Source organism: Polypterus senegalus, chromosome 1, assembly GCF_016835505.1.
Source record: "Polypterus senegalus isolate Bchr_013 chromosome 1, ASM1683550v1, whole genome shotgun sequence".
Classification (NCBI taxonomy): Eukaryota; Metazoa; Chordata; class Cladistia; order Polypteriformes; family Polypteridae; genus Polypterus; species Polypterus senegalus.
This window is the reverse complement of record NC_053154.1, coordinates 4742368-4755678: the sequence shown is the minus strand read 5'-3', so window position 1 is coordinate 4755678 and position 13311 is coordinate 4742368.

Genomic DNA, 13311 nt, shown 5'->3' with positions numbered 1-13311 from the left:
AAGGCTCAAAAAATAAAAACAGAGCGATACACATGTGGAGAAAGTTAAAGAATATGAAGGTAGGAAAATTAGAAAATATAAAAAAAGAAAGTAAAGTTTGCAGGAGAGCAAACAAACAAACTGCCTCATTTAACTATGCACCAGTCTAACTTTGGTTTTTGCACAGTAATCACTACACTATTGCACCTTAACACTTAATTCTACTTTATTCACATAATTTTAGTTATTTATTATGTTCTACTATACTGCTATCTTTCAATCTATGACTTTTTGATGTTGATCGTTTTGTCTGTGCTGAAATTCCAAATGGAGAAACCTGTCCTGAATTAGGGTACAAAGTCATTAAACACGCGTCTCACTGACCTCGTTAAAAAGATTCAGCAGGTTGGGACTCAAAATATTACAAATATTGTTTTTACAGAAGTTCTGAAATTAAAGTGAAACTAATGAAGTAGCAACAATTCAAAGAAAAAAAACTCCTAAAAGGAAAACCAAACACGGGGGTTGGCAAACAAAGTGAGCAGGAGCGAAGCCCCCTAGTTATTATTATTATTATTATTATTATGTGTACTTATCATACAGCCAGGTACTATCATGAGTGGAACTTAAGAGATACATTGAACTGATTGGTTGACTACAAGCACTGGCGCCATCTTACAAATCTGTTAGAAGTCTGGAATTCAGAGAGTTATCAGTTGAAGATGGAGTGCTGTACTTCACACCGCATCGAACCAATAATCACCCCAGTGAGGCCGATGGAGGGGATCCCCATAGACTCCCAATCACGCTACACTTCGCATCGCAATGAACCAATAATCTGAGTTAGAGTTCCTGTTGTGAAGTGCCTTTCACACTATCTATCTATCTATCTATCTATCTATCTATCTATTATATAGTGCCTTTCATTTCTATCTATCTATCTATCTATCTATCTATCTATCTATCTATCTATCTATTATATAGTGCCTTTCATACTATCTATCTATCTATCTATCTATCTATCTATCATATAGTGCCTGTCTTTTTTATCTATCTATCTATCTATCTATCTATCTATCGATTATATAGTGCCTTTCACATCTATCTATCTATCTATCTATCTATCTATTATATAGTGCCTTTCATTTCTATCTATCTATCTATCTATCTATCTATTATATAGTGCCTTTCATTTCTTTCTATCTATCTATCTATCTATCTATCTATTATATAGTGCCTTTTATATCTATCTATCTATCTATCTATCTATCTATTATATAGTGCCTTTTATATCTATCTATCTATCTATCTATCTATCTATCACATGTTACACTTTGTACTGTATTAAAGCAATAATCCTCCCCAATGAAGATTTGATGTATTAAGGTGTGGGGGTCCCCATTTGCATAGGGTTTGCACTTCCTGTTGTGCGGTGGGAACACAATACCCAAAAGTGTCCAGAGACCACAAATGGCCCAGGGCCCACCTTCTGCAGGGTCTCATTGGTTCCTGATAACAAAGTTCTTGTGGTAGGATTGTCAATTGTTGGTCTGACTCCCTTGTCACCATTTTTGGGAGACACACAACTTAGAACTGCACTGTACTTGAGGACAAGGATGTGACAAGGATGTGGACTTTGAACCCACACATAAAGGGGTGAGTCGTGGCACCGTTACTAAAGAGTGCTTCCTGCTGCTTCCTTGCCCTTAAACACTACAGAAGTCAGATCATGAATAGAAAGAGCAGCACCACGACGCAGTATATGACACTTGGCCAATAAAGGTCCCCCATGATTTCCAGCGATCCATAAGCATAATCATAAGTAATAATGACAGCCGTGATGGTCTGCCGATGTTTAGTTATCGAACCGTTTCCTTAACCTTTGCCCACTGATGCCAGCTCTCACCTTTATGACGAGCCCCAGCTGCCTTATAAAAATTCTCTGCCGCGTTTCTCTTCCTTTCTGCCATTTAGTGCTCAGCTTTGTTGAGTCTGAAATCTCCTAAATGCGAGTAATTGAAACAGATGACTTGTGCACCCGCTCAATATGCTACCAGCACAAAAGGCGATAAATTTCAATCAGCTTTACATTTTCCTTACGTAGGCGTTTAAAATTTTTCATTTAAAGATCCAAAATGCTCAATTAACCTATGGGGAATTTAAACCAAAAGAAGTAGGACGAATTATATTTTATTATTCTAACAGAATTTAATGTGTAATAATATGTAGTTGTGCTTACTCTAGAAAAGTAACCGTCGTTCATAGTCACTCTTTTAATTTAATGGGAGATGTTTGCAGCAGCACTGGGAGCAGTGCATGAGATGCCAGTCCATTAATGGGCACACACACACACATAGATACAATGGCATCTTTACATTAAGGGCAGGTGAGGAATTGCCCCAGCTACCAACATTAGAACATTAGAACATTCTAGATGAGAACAGGCCATTCAGCCCAACAAAGCTTGCCAGTCCTGTCTTTCTTCCAAAAAAACATCAAGTCCAGTTTTGAAAATCCTTAAAGTCTTACTGTCTACCACACTACTTGGTCGCTTATTCCACGTGTCTATCGTTCTTTGTGTGAAGAAAAATTTCCTAATGTTTGTGCGAAATTTACCCTTCACAAGTTTCCAACTGTGTCCCAGTGTTCTTGATGAACTCATTTTAAAGTCACCGTCTCGATCCACTGGCCTCATTCACTTCATCATTTTAAACACTTCAGTCAGGTCTCCTCTTCATCTCCTTAAGGCCCAGCTCTTTTAATCTTTCCTCCTACCTCATCCCCTGTAGCCCTGAATCAGCCTAGTCGCTCTTCTGTGGACCTTCTCTTGTGCTGTTATGTCCTTTTTGTAGACCCAAACTGCACCCAGGACTCCAGATGAGGCCTCACCAGTGTGTTATAAAGCCTGAGCAGAACCTCCTGTGACTTGTACTGCACACATCAAGGCGCTATATAACCTGACACTCTGTTAGCTTTCATAATGGCTTCTGCACACCGTCTGCCAGTCGACAGCTTAGAGTTTACTATGACTCCTAAATCCTTCTCATAAGGTGGACTCTCGATTTTCCGACCGCCCATTGTGTATTCAAACCTCACATTTTTACTTCCTATGTGTAATTCTTTACATTTACTGACATTAAATTTCATCTGCCACAAATCTGCCCAAGCCTGTCTGCTGTCCAAGTCCTTCTGTGATGATATAACGGATTCCAAATTATCTGCTAATCCACCCACCTTGGTATCATCTGCACACTTAACCAGCTTGTTCTTTATATTCCTATCTAAATCATTTATAAATATTAAAAATATCAGCGGCCCCTGCACTGCCATCTGCTGGTCACCTCTCTTAACATCACCCAATTCTTATGAGGTTCCTCACACCATCACCCACTGCTTCCTGTGTCTGAGCCAATTCTGCACCCATCTACCCCGCACACCCTGAACTGCCACTTCTTTTAGTTTGATGCCCACCCTCTCATGTGGCACCTCATCAAATGCTTTTTGAAAGTCCACTTCAATAATCTCATCTGCTCCTCTCTGGTCGTATCCTTTTGTTGCCCCCTCATAGAATTCCAGCCTGTTAGTAAAACACGACCTTCCTCGTCTGACCACATGCTGACTGTCCTGTCCTTGCCAGGTGTTGCTCAATATTGTCCTTAATAATTCCTTCCTTTAAGTTTCCTGTGATGCGTGTTAAGCTTACTGGCCTACTGTACAAATTAACAAGTAGTACATTTCCTTTTCTGTGGTGGGCTGGTGACCTGTCAGGGGTTTATTTCCTGCCTTGCACCCTGTGTTGGCTCCAGCAGACCCCCGTGACCCTGTAGTTAGGGTATAGCGGGTTGGATAATGGGTGGATGGATGGACATTTTCCCTTTTTTTTTTTTTTTGCTTAGCAAACACATTTGTCCAAAGTGACTTACAAAAGCAGTCAACGTAATTGAGTAAACGGCAGTCTAGAGGAACAAGTGTAACAGAACAAGGGTACAAAATTGACCATCACAAGTGCACAAGGACATCAGAACAAAATGCCAGCGTGTTACAATTCCTTGGTTACGAAACTTGATATCAGAGAGACAGAACTGTGCAGAACAAGAGAGTTTTCAAAGTCAAGTGGACAACCAACTAGGAGCTACAAATGAAAAGAGTCTGGACTGAGACTTGATGCCATGCAGAGATGGCATCACCAGACACGTTTATCAGCAGACCGAAATGGTCGAGTTGGGAACCTCACACCTCCCAAGTGTCTCTGTATACATGTCTCTGAACTTAATGAGTAGTGTGAACAGGACAAGAGCAAAGCCTGGGCCAGGAGTTGAGCTGCACACTGTGTTAGATATGGGCCGATCTTGGGGATATTGTAGAGCATGAATGTGCAAGAATGAGAGAAGATGGCCAGTGAAGGAACGCTGGTCATCAATCACCATCCCAAGATTCCGCACTGAGTTGATGGGTGTTAGTCCTAGTGAGCCAAGCTGAACAGACAGATGAGCCAGCACAACAAGCTGGTCCATTTTTGTCAGTAAGCTTCAGATGGTCCTCCTTCTCACGGGCTATTAGTGAGATATGCAGAGTTTCTAGCTGATGGTGTGTGGTCCTCAGGGGAGAACGACATACTGAGCATCATCATCATAGGACTGATATGAGAAACCATGGGACTGGATGCTAGGATCTAGTAGGGTATAATGAAGAGAGGCTCAGCACCCATCATTTGGTCACCCCAAAGCTTGTCATCTCTTCTCTATAAAACATGTGGTATAGTATGATAAAGAGGTAGGACTCAAACCACCTGAGAGCCATTCTAGTGATACTAAAGGTCAGAGAGGGTGTCAGAGAATATCTGATGGTCAGCTATCCCAAAGACAGATGAGAGGTCTAGCAGGATGAGGACAGATGACATGTTGGTAGCTGTAGCCAGTCGTAATACGTTGACAACGGTAAGAAGAGCCATCTTGGTGGAAGGGTCCCTCTTAGAACCTGACTAACTGGAACTCAAACAATCTGTTCTGTAGAAGCAAAAATGAGACTTGGTTAGAGACAGCATGTTCAAAGGTTTTGGACAGACAGGAGAGGAGAAACACTGGCCTGTGATTACCTCTGTGAGGTGGATGTTAGTGAAAGTGAGCCGAGCTCAGCAGAGATGAGGTGTTGAATTGATGGATGAGCTCAGATAAAAAGATGGTTCGATTTTGGCGGTGAGCTGGAGACAGTGCTCCTTCATCTTGGTTGAGTTATTGGTGAGATTTGCAGAGACTCTAGCGATACTGCATGGTCCTTTGGAGAAAATGACATGTGTATCATCAGCATTACACTGATATGAGAAATTATAGGACTGGATGACAGAACCTAGTGAAGTGATGTACAGAGAGAAGAGAGTAGAGGCCCAACACCGATACTTTGGTCACCCCAGTGCTTGTCTGATGCCTCCTTCACATTTCTTCTCAGCAAATCATTCAGAAGAACCAAGTGATACCAAGGTCAGAGAGGTTGGGAAAAGGACCGGATGGTCAACTGCATTGAAGACAGATGAGAGATCTAGCAGGATGAGGACAGATGACATGTTGGTAGCTGTAGCCAGTTCTAACATGTTGACAACAGTAAGTAGAGCTGTCTTGGTGGAACGGACCCTCTAAAGCCTGACTGATTAGAATCAAACAATCTGTTCTGTAGAAGCAAAGATGAGACTTGGTTAGAGACAGCATGTTCAAAAGTTTTGGACAGAATGAAGAGGAGAAAGGCTGGCCTGTGATTACCTATGTGAGGTGGATGTTAGTGATAGTGAGCTGAGCAGAGATGAGGTGTTGAATCGATGGATGCCCTTGGATAACAAGGAGGTCTAATATTGTCAGTGAGCTGGAGATGGTGCTCCTTCTGATAGGTTTAGTTATTAGTGAGATATGCAGAGATTCCAGTGATACTGCGTGGTCCTTAGGAAGAACTGGCATGTTGTGTATCATCAACATGGCACTGATATGAGAGATTATGGGACTGGATGATAGACCTCGTGAGGTGATGTATAGAGAGAAGAAAGGAGAAGCCCAACATCAATCATTTGGTCAACCCAGTGCTTGCCTGCTGCATCCTCCACATTTCTTCTTACCAGAACACATTGTAGGATCTGCCCAAGAGGTAGGACTCAAACCACCTGAGAGCCATCCCAGTGACGCCAGGGTCAGAGAGGGTAACAAAGAAGATCTGATGGTTGATGGTGCTGAAGACAAATGAGAGATTTAGCAGGATGAGGACAGATGACATGTTGGTAGCTGTAGCCACTCGTAACATGTTGACAACAGTAATTACTGCCATCTTGAAGTCCGACTGATTAGGATCAAACAATCTGTTCTGCAGAAGGAAAGATAAGACTTGGTTAGAGACAACATGTTGAATAGGTTTGAACAGAAAGGAGAGGGGAAAGACTGGCCTGTGATTACCTACGTGAGGTCGATGTTACTGATAGTGAGCTGAGCTGAGCAGAGATGAGGTGTTGAATCAACGGATGGGCTCAGATAACAAGCAGGTCCAATACTGTCAACAAGCTTGAGATGGTGCTCCTTCTGAAAGTTAGAGTTATTAGTGAGATATGCAGAGATTCAAGATGGTACAGTGTGGTCCTCAGGAAGGAACGACATGCTGTGTATCATCATCATAGTACTGATATGAGAAACCATGGGACTGGATGACACGATCTAGTGAGGTGATGTATAAAGAGAACAGGAGAGGCTCAGCACCAATCCTTTGGTCACCCCAAAGCTTGTCATCTCCTCTCTACAGAACGCATGGCAGGGTATTACAAAGAGGTAGGACTAAGAAGGAAATATGAGATTTGGTTAGAGATAACATATTCAAGAGTTTTAGACAGAAAAGAGAAGAGAAAGACTGGCCTGTGATTACCACTGTGAGGTCGATGTTATCGATAGTGAGCCAAGCTGAACATAGATGTGGGGTTAAATCGGTGGATGGACTCAGATAACAAGGAGGTCTAATATTGTCAGTAAGCGTGAGATGGTGATAGGTTTAGTTATTAGTGAGATATGCAGAGATTCAAGATGATACTGTTGGTCCTCAGGAGGGAACAACATGCTGTGTATCATCATCAAAATACTGATATGAGAAACCATGGGACTGGATGACAGGATCTAATAAGGTGATGTATAAAGAGAAGAGGAGAGGAGAGGCTCAGCACCCATCCTTTGGCCACCCCAATGCTTGTCATCTCTTCTCTATAACAAAGAGGTAGGACTCAAACCACCTGAGAGCCATCCTAGTGATACTAAAGGTCAGAGAGAGTCCAAGAGAGTCCAGTTTTGCCAGTGAACCGGAGGTGGTGATCCTTCATCTGGGTTGAGTGCGACATGCAGAGATTCTAACTGATACTACGCAGTCCTCATGAAAGAAGGATGTGCTGTGTATCATAGCACTAATGAAGTACAGGCTTCTGGAGAAGAGCAGTTATTAGTCCCGTTTGAACACAGTAGACCAGGTGCCTGTGCTGAGTGAGGTGCTAGTGATGTGTGTAACTGCAGAAATCAGAGAGGGACAGGCAGTGAGGGGTCAAGCGGAGGAGCAGTGGCGGGATTAGAGAGGAGGCTGGAGACATTAGTGGTGGAGAGTAGCGAAGAACGTGGAGATTATGGTGTGTTCAAGAGGGAGCCGACTGGCTGGTTGGGTTGATGAGAATTGACTGCTGATGACAATCATCCTCCTCTAAATAACTCGAACGTGAACATCAGTAGGCTTTGTGCCCTAGGAACCGAGTTACCTGAACTATCCTCTAACATTTCAGTCATTATTTGTCGCTCTGATGCTGATCTTTCTGATCATAAAAGAGGTCATTACGATAGCAATAGACGAGAGGAATTCATAATTAATTGCAGAATTACGGTATTTGAGGGTTCTTCTAGAGTGCCTCTTCCTTTTGCACGATTTGGATCAAAAGCTAATCAGCACGTCATCGTCTCATAAAAGGGTCACATTTTGAGTTTAGTATTTTTCTGTCCTGCCATTTTAGCTGCAGAGCGTCCTCAAGAAACTGTGACACACAGACAGACAGACACACACCCATCATTGAGTTATCTGGGGAAGGCCGAGATCCGTTGAAAACCGGAGATTTTTAGCAAATCGAAAGCTTTCACTCCTCCCCACAGATGATAGGTTTATGGTGGAGGAGCTGATAAAGCAAAAAAAAAATGTTCGACCACAAATTGAAAAGAACAGACACAGAACAGGAGCCAGGAGTCAGGCCTTCTTTGACCACAATGATGTCAGGAAGGTTGTTAGACAAACTAAAATCAAAATAATTTAGACGTGGGCATCAGTAGGCTTTGTGCCCAAGCTACCCGAACTATTCTCTAACATTTCAGTCATTATTTACCGCTCTGACGCTGATCTTTCAGAATATAAAATAAGTCATTATGATAGCAATTGAAGAGAGGAATTCATAATTAATTACAGAATTACGCCATTTGTGGGTTCCTCTTGAGGGCCTCTTCCTCTTTCACGATTTGGCTCAAAAACTAATCAGCACATCGTCATCTCAAAACAGGATTAAGTTTCGAGTTTGGTATTTTTTCCGTCCAGCCGTTTTAGTCCTAGACCGTCACAGACACACACCCATCCATCATTGAGATATGGATGTTTTCGGTATCAGGGGACCCTAAAATGCCGAGATCCATCGAAAACCCGAAATCGAAATTTTTGACAAATCAAAAGCTTTCACTCCTCCCCCATAGACGATAGGTAATAGATGAAGCAAAAAAGGTTGTAAAGTCATCAACAGACAAGGAGATTGGAGTGGAGGAGATCAAGAGTAGAGGAGAGAAGTGAAAGCAGAGAACGAGCCACCGGTATCCGAATTGTTGTCAATCATATTCTGAACAAGAGAAGGAAGACAGAAGACATCGATCCTCATCCAGGTCAGCCTGGACTTTTGCCTTCCTCTGTTTCTGTTAAGCTCTATCTATAGACTGCACAGAACTTCAGAAGGTCATGGCCGGGAGGGTCTTTCACATGAAGGCCTGGAGTAGAGAGGACAGACAACATCAAGATAAGAGGACGGAGATGAACACAGGGTCTTGGTGTTGAGCATTGATTATGGGGAGAGGAGAAGTGGACAGGAGGAGGAGGCACAGCACAGGAAACTCGGGAAGAGAAATGAGTGGGAAGAGAGGTGATGGCGGAAGGACATGGTGAGAGGAGTGACAGCAGGAGAAGAGGGAAGGAGCAGAGAGAGCTCAGTGACAACGTGGTCCGATGTGTGTACAGGAGTGACAGGTGTCGATGTGGTTGTGCAGACAGCCTTCAGGTGGTTGGAGTCTATTGGTTTGAGTCTATTGAGTCCATCTCTGTTCAGCTTGGCTCGTTCTTGCAAACACCCACCAAGTCTGTACGCAAACCTTGAGCTGATGATCAGGACCGTTGTGATGTTATTCACTGACTCTCCCATTTTGTCCACAGTACCGAGAGGTAAGCCCAAGAAGATGCCTGACCTCACTTCCCCTGTGGACCTGAAGGTCCTGCCCCTTTTGGGAGGGACCCATTTTTATATGGCCAGAAAGCTCTTTTCATTCTGGACCAGCACCTAAGAGTGGTGGAGATCCTACTCAGTACACTTAGCTGTATCTAATAATAATAAGAAGAAGACAAGCAATATTAGGAAGAAGAACAACAACAACAAGAAGAAGAGCAACATTAGCAAGAAGAACAAGAAGACAGGCGGAGAAGTAGCAGAAAAAAGATGAGGAAGAAGGTGATGAGGAAGAAGAAGATGCAGATGAATAAGTAGAAGAAAAAGAAAAAGATGAACAAGATGAAGTGGAAGAAGAAGAGCAAAATTAGGAAGAAGAGAAAGACATAGATAAAGAAGAGGAAGAAGATGACACAGAAAGAGAAGTAGAAGAATAAATAAAAAGATGAAAAAGATGTAGATGAAGAAGTAGAAGAAAAAGAAAAGCCATATTAAGAAGAAGAAGAAGAGCAATAATAGGAAGAACAAGAAGAAGAACAATATTAGGAAGAAGAACAAGAAGACAGATGGAGAAGTAGAAGAAAAATTATAAAGATGAAGAAGAAGAAGGTGATGATGAAGAAGAATATGCAGATGAATAAGTAGAAGAAAAAGATGAACAAGAAGTGGAAGAAGAAGAGCAAAATTAGGAAGAAGAAAAAGACATAGAAGATAACAAAAACAGAGAAGTAGAAGAATAAATTAAAAGATGAAGATGTAGATGAAAATAGAAGAAAAAGATGAACAAGATGAAGAGGAAGAAGGAGAGCAAAATTAGGAGGAAGAAGAAGAAGAAGTCATTTTATTTATTTCTAAGCCACTTGACCCACAGATGTGGATGTTAACCTTTTTATTTTAATTATTCTTTGCGTTCATTAAAAAGACTTCTACCATGGTGGTACCCCAATGTTTCAGGTGCCCCCTGTCTATCCTCCACAATGGTCTCAGATGGTCAGGTGTGCGAGGGGTGCCAACTTTTGGGGTTTCTTCACATGCTTAGGGCCCACAAATGAAATGCCTCAGCCCTGAGTCGGGTGACCAAAGCCCCTTCACTAGGTCTTTGGTCCAAGTCTTGGGCTGTGGTGTGAACCTCAGGGTCCATAAGGCCAGCAGGACCTCCAGCTCAGCTAGCTAAGCTGGCTCTGGATACCTTATGGCTTCAGTGATAAGAGATGTTCTGCTTCTAGCAGTGCCTGCTCATGACTGCTGTTATTTTACTGATCCTTTAACAAATCAAGTTATCTTCTTTGTTTTTTGAGTACAATTTCCAAGCCAAGCCGGCAGACTTAAGTTAAGGCAGACTCAAAAGAAGAAGAGGAGCGAGCACAACATCTACCAAGGGGATAGAAACAACACAGAAGAGCCTTCACTTTAGACTTTTGTGTCAAAACTCCGTTCGATACTAAAGCTGACATTTTCAAATCTCATCTTCCGTTCTGTCAGGTCTTCATTTTGTTTCCCACCAGCTGCGACTCTCTTTATTTCCCAGACTTTCTTTCTTTCCTAAAATAGTCGTCTTTTGTCTCCTAAATGCTTTGCCTTTGAAGTTCTCCTCTTCACTCTGTTTGATGATCACTTCCTGTGGTGCGCTTTGGTGGTTTGGGGGGGCCGACAGCAGAACTCCCGGAGCGCACACCTGCCAAGTTCTCACTGACGACACGAGAGTACATTTGGAGCGTGGGTGGGAACGGCGCTCACTCCTGGTGAGATCTTTAGATGGACCCCAAGGAATACAAGCGCGCCTCTTGGATCACATCTTTCAAAATCAATTGTGATGTTCTGCATTTCTAGAGATTCGGCTCTTCTGTCAATAAAGAAACAAGCTGAAAATTCACTCAATGCTCAGTACCTGGGGTTCACCAATCAGTACCCTCAAATTTATTTTATGAAGCCCATGAGGGTTTATGGACAAAGGGCACCAACTCTCCCCTTCTACCTGTTACCTGAGTAGCCTACCTGATCACTGAGCTCAGCTGTCTAAGTCAGTGCTCTATGACTTGCAGGCACCTGTTAGGTTGACTAGTCAGTGTGCCCCATAATGGACAGGCACCACATCCATGGTTGGTTCCTGCCTTGCACTCAATGCCACCATGACAGGCTACCAGAAATGGAACAAATAGGCTTGAGGAGGTCATGTCAGCTTTCACGTTGCATGCTGATCACCGATCACCTACTCACTATCCAAATATCTTGCATTGCTTACAGGCCAGCCATGGATAAGAGGACTGTGTTAGAATGGAGAACAGCAAAGGTCACATGCCAGAGATGAGCGAGTCTGTGCAGGGCACCATGTGCAGGATATCAGGGACCAGGGAAATTCACACCCGTGCAACATGTCTCCACTTCATACAGGTCCATGATTATTAAGAAGAACAACCTGACCTCAAAAGTCCTCTCTTCCATACCTGAAATAACAACTGAACGTCAAAATGATGGAATCTGTAACTACATCACCCTCTAGTGTCTGAGGTCATATTCTTGATGGCACACCTGGCTAGAAGTTACATCGTCCTCTGGTGTCTAAACTGTGCTACTGAAGGTATCCCGGAATACTTCACTCTGTATACAGTATACTGTATTCTTTTTTTGAAATGGTATTGATTCCTGCATCACCCTCTAGTGTCTCAACTCAGTAACTGATGGTATCTTTGACTACATCACCCTCTAGTGTCTCAACTCTGTTACTGATGGTATCCCCAACTACATCACCCTCTACTGTCTGAACTATGAAGATATCCCTGAATACAATGCACAATGCTAGTGTCTCAACTCTGTATCTGATGTTATCCCTGACAACAACTGACGAAATCCCTAACTACATTGTCCTCTAGTGTCTGATTTACATAACTGATGGTACTCTGGACTAAATTGCCCCCTAGAGTCTGAACTATGTTACTGACTGTATCCATTTCTGCCTCACCATCTACTGTCTGAACTCAGCTACTGATGGTATCCCTGACTAAATCATCCCCCCCAGTGTCTCAACTCTAATATCGATAGCATTCCTGACTATCTCGCCCTGTAGTGTGTTATTGATGATAGCCCTTACTACACCGCCCTCTAGTGATGATATTTGTTATTAAAGATATCCCTGAATACATCGCCCTTTAGTGTCTGAACTCTGTTACTGATGGAATTCCTGACTATGTCGCCCTCTAGTGATGATATCTCTTATTGAAGATATCCCTAACTTAAACGCCCTCTAGTGTTTCAACTCTTTATTATTGATGGCATTTCATCGCCCTCTAGTGTCTGAACTCTGTTATTGATTATATCCCTGACTACATTGTTTCCTAGTGTCTCAACTCTGTTACTGATGGTATCCCCAACAATACTGCCCTCTAGTGCCTGAACTCTGCTAGTGATGATATCCCTGACTAGGTTTCCCCTCTAGTGTCTAATCTGTACTGCTGTTGATATCCCCGACTACATTGCCCTCTAGTGTCTGAACTCAGTTACTTACAGTATCTATGATGACATCAACCACTAGTATTTAAACTGTATTACTGATTGTATTCTTAACTGTGTCACCCTTTAGTGTCTAAACTGTGTTTCTGATGATACTCCTTGATTGTCTCGCCCTCTAATGTCTTACTCCACCTTCTAGTATGTGAGCTCCGTTACTGATGGTATCCATGATTACATAAACCTCTAGTACAGTGTTTCTCAGCCTTTCTGGTGTCATGGCCTAGTTTTTTTTTCCATGGAAGTGTCTTTCTGACACATCTTATCTATCTATATCTCATCTTATCTTCCCTTCCACTTTTTCTGGGCATGAAGCCACACACATCGCAATCCATCACTTTTAAGACTAGTTTAAATGTGGAGGT